Below are 12097 nucleotides of genomic sequence, written 5' to 3'. Positions count from 1 at the left end.
CACCTGTGGGGAATAAGGCTGGATAAGCAACCCCTGATTGGCAGTAGAGCCCAGCTGAGAAAGATAAAGCCAGGAAGTTGGCAGCAGAAAGGGGCTGCAGTGTGGAGGCCTGCAGTAACTCCCTAGCCTTAGGGAAAGGGGGAAACCAAGGGGAGAATAGAAATCCTGGCTCTGAGGAAAGGGTGTACTCAAAGGAGGGTGGAGAAAGGGTCTGATAGAGACATAGTAAGAGCAGCCTAGGGAAATAGTAGCAAGGTTTGGGACAGTGCAGACCTTGGCTGCTGGTTGTAGGGTCCCTGGGGTGGAACTTAGAGTAGTGGGTAGGCCCAGGATCTTTACCAGCTACTGGAGAGGCTGCACAGATCAGTCAGTGGAGCAGAAGACTGCCTAGGAGAATCATCTAGTGGGACTTTGGTCCCCTGGAAGGGGGAAACATACAGTGACCTGGCCAGAAGGCCAAGTCATGAAGAGAGAGCACACTGAGTTGCAGAGAGAGAGAAAGAGATAAGGGGCAAGATGCATGAACGAGTGACAGAAGGGGGCATTGGATGTGAGTGGAGCAAATTCCCAGAGCAGCCAGGAGGAAGTGCATCTAGTGGTGAGTGACACTGTGACACAAGTGTTCTCCTAGAACAGAGGTGGGCAAACTACGGCCCACATCTGGCCCGTGGACTGTCCTGCCCAGCCCTTGAGCTCCCAGCTGGGGAGGCTAGCCCCCGGCCCCTCCCTCACAGCCTCACCTCGCCGTACCACCAGGCAGCGTGGCTGCGAGAGCCGCTGGATGTAGTTTATTAAATTTCTACCCGTAGGAATGTGCTACTTACGGGGCACCAGGACTGGCAGCCATAAGTAGTAGACCGCAAGTAGCACATTTTTATGGGGAGCAATTTAATACACTACACCCCAGGTAGGGAAGGCTGTGCTTCCTCAAACAGCCTGGCCCCCACCCCCTCCCACAATCCCACCCCGACTGCTCCCCTCGAACCCCTGACCCATCCAACCCTGCCCTGCTCCTTGTTCCCTGACTGCCTCCTCCAAGGACCCCCTCCTCTAACTGCCCCCCAAAACCCCACCCGATCATACCCCCCCGGTCCCTGTCCCTTGACTGCTCCAACCCCTATCCACACCCCTGCTCCCTGACAGGCTCCCCTGGGACTCCCACACCTATCCAACTGCCCCCTGCTCTGTCCCCTGACACCCTCTGCCCCTTATCCAAACCCTCTGCTCCCCGCCCCCTTACCATGCTGCTTAGAGCACCAAGACTGGCAGCCATAAGTAGTACACTGTAAGTAGCATATTCCTATGGGGAGCAATTTAATACACTAAACCCGCCATCCATAAAGTTTTGGAACCCTGATGTGACCCTCAGGCCAAAATCTTTGCCCACCCTGTCCTAGAATGAAGTTGGGGGGTTATTTGTAACTAGGGCTACTGTCACATTAAGAACAGCCTGAGAGCAAGGGGCACCCTGATATCTGCTAACAAATTTCAGCTGTTCAAGTGTACCCTAATTCTTTATTGTCATGAACTGTATCTGTTAAGTATCATGCTAAGTATGAGTGAAAAGCTTATAACTCACTGGTTATTATCAGTGTGTAATGTAGGTGCAAGCAACTGATGCAGCGTTATGGACAAAAACTGAAACTTATAATTCTTAAAATGTGTTTGCCAGTCAACCAGGAATTACCCTACCCAAGACAGAGGAGTGTGGTTTCTCACCTGGGAGTTATTTCCAAAGTATTTTGAAAGACAATAAAATACTTACATATCACAAACAAGGGGTGGAGGTAAACCTCACACTATCACAGTGGGGAGGAGATTGACAATCACATGTTCATTCAGTTGTACTGAAGGGGACAGAAACTAAAAAAATACATTTTGGCAGGCACAGCTCCAGTGGGAGAAGAAGCAGCAGGACAATTCCTTCAAGACAGACTCTATTTTCCTTACCTCTCAGCTGGAAATAGACTCGCGGTATCCTTCAGAAGAATCCATTTCAATGATTCAATGGATTATAAAAGAGATGGGTACAAATCCCAAGTTATCCATCTTACACCTAAGAAGACAAAGGTACCAGGCCTTTGATTTTAGGAGATAGATCCTGACCAGGAGTTTGGTCAGTCATCTTGATGAAATCAGTACCTTGAACCAAGTCTAGCTTGTTAAGTTGTAGACACTAGAAAGTGTTTTATTTTTGTTTCTCTTTTAACCATTTCTGACTTTAATCCTTATACTTGTATCAATTTAAAATCTGCATCTTCAGAATTAAATAAACTTGTTTTATTTTTAATTTAAACCATTCTAGTGCTGTTTGACCTGAACTGTTTGGAAATTCCAGTTACCGGCAAACTGTTGGATATTGACTCTTTAAAGAAGCAACGAACCATAACATTCTTCTGTTTGTTCCAGGACAGAGCTGGATATTTCAGAAGACATATTCTGGGGGAAATTTGGGGCTGGGGAAAGTTTGATGTCAACTTACCAGTTGTTAACCAAGGCTGCTGGAGACCAGTGGAAGTCTGTGGTATTGCAGACAGGTTCCTGGATCCAAAGCATTTGATCATCGCTGCTCAATACATAGACCTAGGGTGCATACTTGTTGCTGACTGCAAGCAGCCTGGGCAGAGAGCTTCAACAGCAAAGCTTTTAAGGCACTAAAGGGCTACAGGGTCAGAGGTGACACAACTCTTCACTGATCCAGATTGCACCCCAGAACACAACAGCTGCCAAGACATTTGTCTAGGGATGCAACTTATTACAGGCAGCTAACTAACTAAGTGCTGATTGTCTGGCAGGGGTGCCCTCAGACATTCTTCCCGGGATACTCCCAAAACCGCCTTCTGCCAGCTCCCATGTGCAGGCACTCACCACAGCTCCCCTCCCCCTACTTGTAGCAGCTCTTAGGGCTGTTGCTGAGTGAATACTGTGGGCAGAGCAGAGGGGACATGGGCAGTTGGGGGGAGGGGACCCCTGGTACAGGAGCTGGCCCCATGGCAGCAGTGAGGAGCAGTTGTACTGGTTGCCCCAGTCTCTGCTCAGGTTTGGCCCAGAAGTCCTCCATCATGATGGGGAAGGGCATGGCAGCAGGGCCAAAGCTGAGTGACATTGTGGCCTGGTGAATGAGGGCCACAGTGTTACTCAGGGTTGGCCCCATGGCCTCTCTTTCACGATAGAGGGTCTGCAGGGCAAACCTGAGTGGGCAGTGGGACAGCCAACACTGCTTCTCCTCAGCTTGGCACCCCTGCCAATGGTATGTACTGTGCATAACATGCATACAGCTGTGGGTACCACTGGTGACTGGCCCTTGCATGGGGGTGCAAAGGGGGAGCCTTACTTCCCCTGCCCCCACTTCTGTGCAGGCACCAAGCACAGTTGCAGTGCCAGTGCTGTCTTGAGCTCTCCCTCCTGATCTTAGTGGGCACTAGCTTCCCAAAAGGCAGTACAAAGTACCCAGCACCTTGGTGTGGCCAGCAGAACTGGCAGATCATGGAGGGGAGCAGTCCTCCCACTACAGCCCAGAGAGCTTTGGGAGGCATAGTGCCTCTCTCAGGCACACTTTGTGCCATGGCCATTTGGGCTCCCAAACAGCTATCGATGGTGAAATCTTTCAGCTACTACCTACCCTAGATTAGATTTGAACCAGTGGCCTAGAGGTAAAATGTCTTGTAGCCCATTAATGGGGTGTCTACAGCCATAATGCTCCCACCCTGACACTGTCTTGTATATCTGAATCCAATAAAGGAAGAAATCACCATGGCTGGCAATTGTTTTCAATTCCTTATTAAACGTGCACAAAGAGCTCTGCTCCAGTATTTCCTTGCTGGTGAGTTTCTAACTCCCTGGCTGCACTGCCATTGAACCTTTGGAGATAGCACACATTCTCCTCTAGGTAAACGTTAGTCTGTCTTTCATTTAAATATTAATTTGGAATTGCACATTGTAACCTGCCATATCCCTACACTCTGGAAGGATTAGAATGATTGAGTCTCAGAACTTGTTTTAATCATGCGTTTCAATACTGCTGAGACTTGCAGTCTGCCACGTTCCTTGCACCAACCAGAGTCTTTCGACATGCTAACAAAATTGAAATGAGTGCCTTCATCTTAGACAAGGATAATTAATCTTCAAACACTGTTTATCTTCATCCAAAAATCCCCAGAATTCAGAACCAAATTAATTTAAAGTCTAAATCTGCTTTAACTAGTAATTGGTTAATCAATGGGCTTGATGTGTAATTATATTCTTTGTTCACACTCCTTACAGGCTTGAATAGACCATATAATTCCTATGTTGCCTTCAGTCCTATGATTAGATCACGTGACATATACATGCTGTATATACTATTAGGCAAATTCCTCCCTGAAGTAATTTCCCTGATGTTGCTGGGCTTGTACATGAGTGATGAACTTGGTCACTCATTTTTTAACTTCTAAAATGATTTCTTGTGAGTATTTGTTGTTGGTTTAGATTTTTACAATTCAGCTTAAGAATGTGCTGTGGGTTTTCAGCTTTAGACCTTTGCTCACTCCCCATTAATGACACAATCTAGAGCAAGTTTTTATTGCCTTTACTTTGATTGGACACATCTCTCCCAATTAGGGAATCTTCTTTTTCTTGAATCCATGCTGCCATTCAAACGGTGAGGGGACAAGGTAAATTCAAGACATTGACAGTCCTATTTGCTTCCAAACAGAACAGCCAGGAAATCGTTGCCATGAACTATATACCCTTAGCTAGTATATATTATCATAGCTCCATTGAAATCAGTGGGTCCATGCTGATTTACATCAGCTAAGGATCATGCCCAATATATTTATATGCCCTTGGGGGGGGGGGGGGGGCTCAGTACTGATGGTCGATACACCTCACCACTGGAATTGGGTAAACCGGTGCAGTTGATTAGTAACAAGCCTTCTTTGACGTTCTGCAGGGGTGGGTTCACCCAGGAAGATTGCATTTACCAAGTTGAACCAGTGTTCATAGAATCATAGAAGATTAGGTTTGGAAGAGACTGCAGGAAGTCAGCTAGTCCAACCCCTTGCTCAAAGGAGGACCAACCCCAACTAAATCATCCCAGCCAGGGCTTTGTTAAGCTGGGCCTTAAAAACCTCTAAGGATGGAGATTCCACCACCTCCCTAGATAACCCATTCCAGTGCTTCACCACCCTCCTTGTGAAACAGTTGTTCCTAATATCCAACCTAGACCTCTCCCACTGCAACTTGAGACCATTGCTCCTTGTTCTGTCATCTGCCACCACTGAGAACAGCCGAGCTCCATCCTCTTTGGAACCCCGCTTCAGGTAGTTGAAGGCTGCTATCAAATCCCCCCTCACTCTTCTCTTCTGCAGACTAAATAACTCCAGTTCCCTCAGCCTCTCCTCTTAAGTCGTGATCTAGCCCCCTAATCATTTTTGTTGTTCTCCGCTGGACTCCCTCCAATTTGTCCACATCATTTCTGTAGTGGGGGCCCCAAAACTGGACACAATACTCCAGATGTGGCCTCAGCAGTGCAGAATAGAGGGGAATAATCACTTCCCTCGATCTGCTGGAAATGCTCCTACTAATACATCCCAATATGCATGGCCGGCTCCAGGCACCAGCTTGTCAAGCAGGTGCTTGGGGCGGCCGCTCCGGAGAGGGGCGGCACGTCCAGGTATTCGGCGGCGATTTGGCAGACGGTCCCTCACTCCGCCTGGGAGTGAAGGACCTCCCGCCGAATTGCCGCTGCAGATCGCGATCGCGGCTTTTTTTTTTTTTTTTTTTTTGGCTGCTTGGGGCGGCCAAAACCCTGGGGCCGGCCCTGCCAATATGCTGTTGGACTTCTTGGCAACAAGGGCACACTGTTGACTCATATCCAGCTTCTCATCCACTGTAATCCCCAGGTCCTTTTCTGCAGGTCCCCAGCCTGTAGCAGTGCATGGGATTCTTCTGGCCTAAGTGCAGGACTCTGTTGCCTCAGAGTTCCTTTGTCCTGCTCTGGGATGGCGAGCCCAGAGTCTTCAGTTGTTCCTTTCCGATGTACACCGTACCACTGCTCCTGGAAGAGATTAAAACTATCAGGCTAGTCCAAGCTATTTTATAGCAGTGAACCCTCCATGCTAGATTACTGCCTCTTTGCCTGATTTAAAAGCTGGTGGAACAAATGTGTGGTGTTGTATCATGAAGAAACACCCCCAAAATAACCTGCTGCTAATCCATGAGAAAGAGAGAGTTCTGCAAGCAAGACCATTAACTGATCTTAGCTGTCAGGTCCTAGAGGAAGGACAGCTTTTCAAGCAGGTGGCCCAGGCCATTCAGGCATTTACAGATCAAAACCATCATTTGAACTGAACTCAGTGCAAACAGATACCCGGTGCAGAGAGGTTTTATGCTCACAGCGACTTGCCGCAGTATTTGCACACACTGATATACTTCCCCTAGAGACCTACCCACAAGCTCTGGTTGTTGTAAAGAAAGAGAGCGGGGAAAAAAGAAAGGAGAGAAAAAGGGTGATTAAAGGGAGCCCTGGAGTCCCCCCAGACAGCCTGAAGTGGCAGGGGGAAGTGGAAGCCTTCTCCACTCCTGCCTGGCAGCACTGGCAAGGGCTAGATCCTTCCTCCATGGTAGGCACCTATCTGTACCCAGAGCCCACTAGTATGAGGTGCACTGAGGGAACCCTGGCTTAGATCCCTTCTCAGGATTTAGGGGTAGTGTCAATGAGCAGGCTTGAAGAGCACTTCAGACTGATGGCGTTAAAGGCTGTAAACAGAAGCAGAAGTGAGTAGATCCCAAGCCTTGATTCCATTCAGCTGAGCTGATGAAGCAGCAGGACTAGCCTTGGCATAATTTCAAATGCCATTCAGCATCACACTGAGAGACAATTATAGCTAAAATTGTAAGATGCAATCTATGGATCACTTGTTCTCAGAATTTCATTCTAGATGCGCTCCCCACAGGCTGGTAAGAGGCTCCTTCTGGGCAAGAACATGCTTACAAGTTCTCCAGCAGAAGCACAAGCTGAAACTTATCAAAGCCACTGTCAACCAGCATCTGTCCTTCCTTCCATGAAGCATTATCTTTTAAGATCATTGCCCTTAAAAGTTTCCTAGGGTTAGGTTTCTAATGGGAAATGTCAGAGCGTGCTATGAATATAGAAAGCAATTACTCTGATCATTTTAACCCATACAGCCAGGGAGCTCTGCGCCCTCCCTCCCCGTGTGACCCCTTTCCTGATCATTGCTATTATCTCAGTTTTCTTGTAATTGATATTTGGGTTCATAGAAATCCCTGTCTTCTGCATTAACTTCCCTAGCTCATAAATGCTGCCATGTACGACTAGCCTAGTCTCCTTCACTCGCTCCTCCTTGGTGACACCTATAGGAACCCAGCCCTCCACATCAGCTCCTAGAGAAATCGGTACCAATCGTCCTTGCTAGCAGCATCCCAGTCTCATTCCTACTGAGACAAGTTTCACAGCAGAACTCACACATCCACATCCTTTCTCAGTGTGGGGGCACACAGCTATCCCTCTCCTTGCTGCTGGCTTTCTCACAGAACTGTTTAGACTGAGTCATTCTGGCTCCTTTATAGCAATTCTCGCCTGTCTTGTTTTCAGTGACCCTTGTACCTCATTTTTGATAGTGACTTATTGATGTTCAGCCAATATCTACCATGCTAAGGATTGATCCAGAGCTCACAGATACCCCTGGGAAAAACTTCCACCACTGGGCTTGGGATCAGGTCACTATTTTGTACATTCCCCATCCCACCGAAACCGTTAACATAGATAAACCCATAGATTAAGGAAAAGAAACAAACTCAACAATATCCATTTTCTGCAATAAGCATCCATTGGAGTTAGCAATATCCAACAGCCAGTGAGCTGTCTTAACTGCATATAGTTGCCCAACAACTCATAATGTGGTTTTCTCTTTTCTTAGACAAAGGATACCATGACATTTCCTGCTGCTCAGTTACATCATGTGACCCAAGGCAGTATAAGTCTGATCTCTGAGCACAACTGACTTCACATGTGGTTCTTTTGGTTTCTATTTAGGTTATCTTCAAAATATAATAGTTAAGTCACAGTAACCTTAATTACAGCAAGTAATCAAAGAACATTGATTCCTGGAAGTGATAATCTCTCACCACATCAGTTTCCACCTCCAGAGTGGCATGGTTTTGTATAGGGGCCAGGTTTATATTAATTTGTTTTTATTGGGCACCTCAGACTTTGCCTGATACTGCTAGTCATATGTCTGTTACCTGCATACTTGACAGAGATGAGAGAGTTCACAGATCCTTTAGTACTGCAGTGAGTATATAGGGTCCACCTCTGGCTATCATCATTGCACAGATCCTGAAGAAGAGCTCTTTTGTCTCTTTCACCAACAGAAGCTGGTCCAATAAAACATATTACCTCATCCACCTTGTCTCTCTGAAGTGCTTTACAGACAGCCAAGAAGGGATGTTCCCCATCCTGAGCTCACATTTAAAGACAGAAAGCTAAGTGGAAGTTTATGAGAATTTTTCTTTGTTTTGCTTCACATGGATTTGCACCTCATGAATGAACCCACAGTTTCAAATTAAAACACCCACAAAACTGAGTTTCATCAACATCATGCAAAACCCTGAATTTTGTGTGGTTTGACACAACCCCCTAAGTTTCTACAGTTCAGGAATCTTTTTGACTAGGAGTCAAGAGTTTCCAAAGACTTGCCCACAATGCCAAACTTGCTGGAAGTTTTTTCTAAATGGTTAGTAGTGAAATAGTTATCAATAGTAATATTTAAATTAATGACCCTTAAGTTTCACAGTTAGTAACCCATTGTGAGGAAAGGGGGTAGTTCCTACCTTTCTTCCACCTATAATTTGGGCTGGCTGCCTGCAGCCTTAGAATGGCAGCACTGTATCAGCTCACATTTGGATGGAGATCTTTGTGACAAGAAGAACTGGAAACTCATTTTTTCTTAAAAAAAAAGTTTGAATTTTGCAGAAGAGATGAATTATTGCTGAGCCCAAGCATTCAAAAATCACAAGTCAGGCTTGCCCCACTAAATTCATGAGACTGGCTTAAAAATAGTGAGATTTTAAAAATAATACATTTGGGGTTCTTTTTGTTTCATTTCCACTTTTTGAGCATTTATAGGTCACATTTTTCAAGCTTCTTCCCCCCCCCCACCAAACATGAGGGGATGAAACTTAGATTATTAAAAAATGAAAGCTGAGATTCTTTACCTCCTTAATCACCTGACTCCAGGAGCTGGAGTGTCAAGAAAAACACAAAACATCCCAAAACTTGCGATAACATTGCAAGAATTGGCACTGCTGGAAATGGAGCTATCTTGGAAGTGTTAATGCAGGGGTGGCCAACCTGAGCCTGAGAAGGAGCCAGAATTTACTAATGTACATTGCCAAAGAGCCACAGTAACACATCAGCAGCGCCTTGTCAGCTCCCCCCCCACAACACCCAGTGTCTCCCACCTGCCAGCAACACCGCCGATCAGCACCTAACCCTCCATCCCTGCGCCAAGATCAGCTGTTTTGTGGTGTGCAGGAGGCTTGGGGAGGAGGAACAAGGGTGCATCAGACTCAGGCGAAGGGGCCGGAGTCTTGGGGGAAGGAGTGGAGTGGGGGCTGGGACCTGGGGCAGAGCCAGGGGTCAAGCAGTGAGCACCTTGTAGCACATTGAAAAGTTGGCACCTGTAGCTCCAGTCCCAGAGTTGGCGCCTATACAAGGAGCTGCATATTAACCTCTGAAGAGCCGCATGTGGCTCTGGAGCCACAGGTTGGCCACCACTGTGTTAATGTGTTGTCCACCTCATACGTGGCTCCATTTGAGATTTATTTTTATAATAAAGCTCCCAAGTACATCTGTTCATAATATTTTAAAAAGACCAATTTTGAAATATCAAAGTGCTTTCCATTTCGTCAGATTTGAAATTAAAATTTTGTCACTTTTAAAACTGAAAACTTTATCAAAAATGGCACTGAAACTTTATTGAAGAGTTATTGACATTTTTTGCTGACTGGAAACCACATGTTTTTGGTTATAAAAACCCAGTTTGATAACAATTCCAGTAATGGCTTTGATAATGTTTTTGCTAATTCAGATGATAATTTTGAACAAATGATTCATGAAAAACATCTGAAAAAGATCAACATATTTGGATGAAGTGTTTTTTTTTAATAAAAGGGCATTTTTTGATGAAAAACACTGTTGGTTCAAAAAACGTTGGCCAATTCCAGATCTGATGGGCTTCATTGTAAACATTTTGCATGTCGGGTAGTCCTTGCACCAATCTCATATAGTTTATGGTTTGCAAGCATAATAGCCAATGCTGACCTTAATGCCTTCCCAGCTGATCACAGAATAACTGATGAAGATCTTTATTTCCCACCTGCCCTGTAACACCCAGCACTCTGACCCTGGGGAAAAGTGAACATGTAAGATTCAGTGTATTGTTTAATTTCCAGTGGTTTAGGAAGGGGGCATGGGAGAAAGAGTTGACATAACATCATATTGTTTATGATGGAGTATTCTTTGTGTAAGCGATTGACATGAAAGAATGCGGCAGCTTTAAGGAGCTGAACCAGCTCACACTGAAATCAATGGGAGTTTTGCAGTATCTTAGTGGAAGCAGAATCAGGCTCCATATATAAGGATTGGTGGATGGCACATGCAAATAAATCCTGATTGCACACTGCTGTTCTGCAAGCTGCCTGTTTCCTTTGCACCACTGCGTATGACTATAATTAGCAATCAGTTGATTTCAAAGAATTATTTGGAGTTCCCCAGTTGTTTATTCCAAATAGCTCATAAGACTTTCTTATAAGATTTCCACTGTTTTCTGATTTCAGCCAACCTGGATGCACTGTGAGAACAAGCTTTCTTCAGTACCTTCATACCTTCTTTTCCTGTCCCAGTTGAAAACGGGAAGTGCACAGCACAAATTATATACAAGTATTTTAAGACAGGTATTTATATCTCAAAACACTGCTGCCCATGACCACATTGCCCCATGTATGACCAAAGCACTCCCCAAATCATGCCACTCTCCCAAGAATTGCTGCCACATCTCCAGCATCCCCATTCATTTCAGAATTCAGTTCAAACTTGTCCTCCCATTTTTAAAACCCTCCTTGGACTTGCTCCTGGTGTGTGTCAGGACTCACTGGCTTCTTCTCTGTACTGTCACATAATCTCCCCACTGCTGATGGAAGATCCTTCTCTGCTGCCCCTGCCATCTGGAGCAGCCTTTCTGTAGCTCTCTGTTCTATCAGATCTCCATCTGCTCTCAAATCTCATACGGAAACATATCTCTCTCCTCCCCCTTGTCTCTCTTAATTTCTTTTTGCTGCTGTCACTTTTTACTTTAAACCCTTTGGGGACACAGTTCGTAGGAAAGATGTTAGAATAAAGTTGTATTGAACAGTATAGCTGCAACCTACTGCTCATAGCAGAAGGTATATATTGGGAAACATGCATAAAATGATTGATTTCATTTTAAAAATGACTAAGTACAAAAGATTCATATTTTAAGAGCACCCCAGGGAGCACGTTTATAGAGGATTATTGCATTTCTTGCATGGCTGAAATCCCTTAGCCTTCAAGCCTTATACTTCTCTTTGTGCCTGAGGCATGCAGTGATCCCCCTAGAAATGCAGTGCCCCTGGAGTGGTCTTATTGCTTAATTATAAAGACATTCTTTGGAAACTGTATTTCTTTTCCCTGCAAGCTCAACCTCATCATAGGGCCAAATTTGCAGATAGAGACAAGTACAATATAATGGTAATGACTGATAGCTGAAGTTTTTTTGGGTTCTGATTGTTCCTTAATGTAGGCCATTTTTCGTCATCTAGAGTTGTCTGATAATGATGTCATTTCCATTGCTTGAATTTTGAGGCCACAGCCACATATCATGGAGTTTAAATGACTGTTTATAGGGCAGCTAAATTGTGTCGTTATCAGGTTAAGCCAGTTTTCGCTTTGCTCTGGGGACAAAATAACAATTGGACTCTTCTAAAACTCATCAAACAAGAAGAGGATGCCATGAATCCAAAGCTGCACTAGAGCTCAGCTGAAAAAAGAAGCTGTTTTTGTGTGAAGCTGTGATAG

The sequence above is a fragment of the Chrysemys picta genome, chromosome 6 (genome assembly GCF_011386835.1).
Source record: "Chrysemys picta bellii isolate R12L10 chromosome 6, ASM1138683v2, whole genome shotgun sequence".
NCBI classification, from domain to species: Eukaryota; Metazoa; Chordata; order Testudines; family Emydidae; genus Chrysemys; species Chrysemys picta.
Note: the sequence above shows the minus strand (reverse complement) of the source record.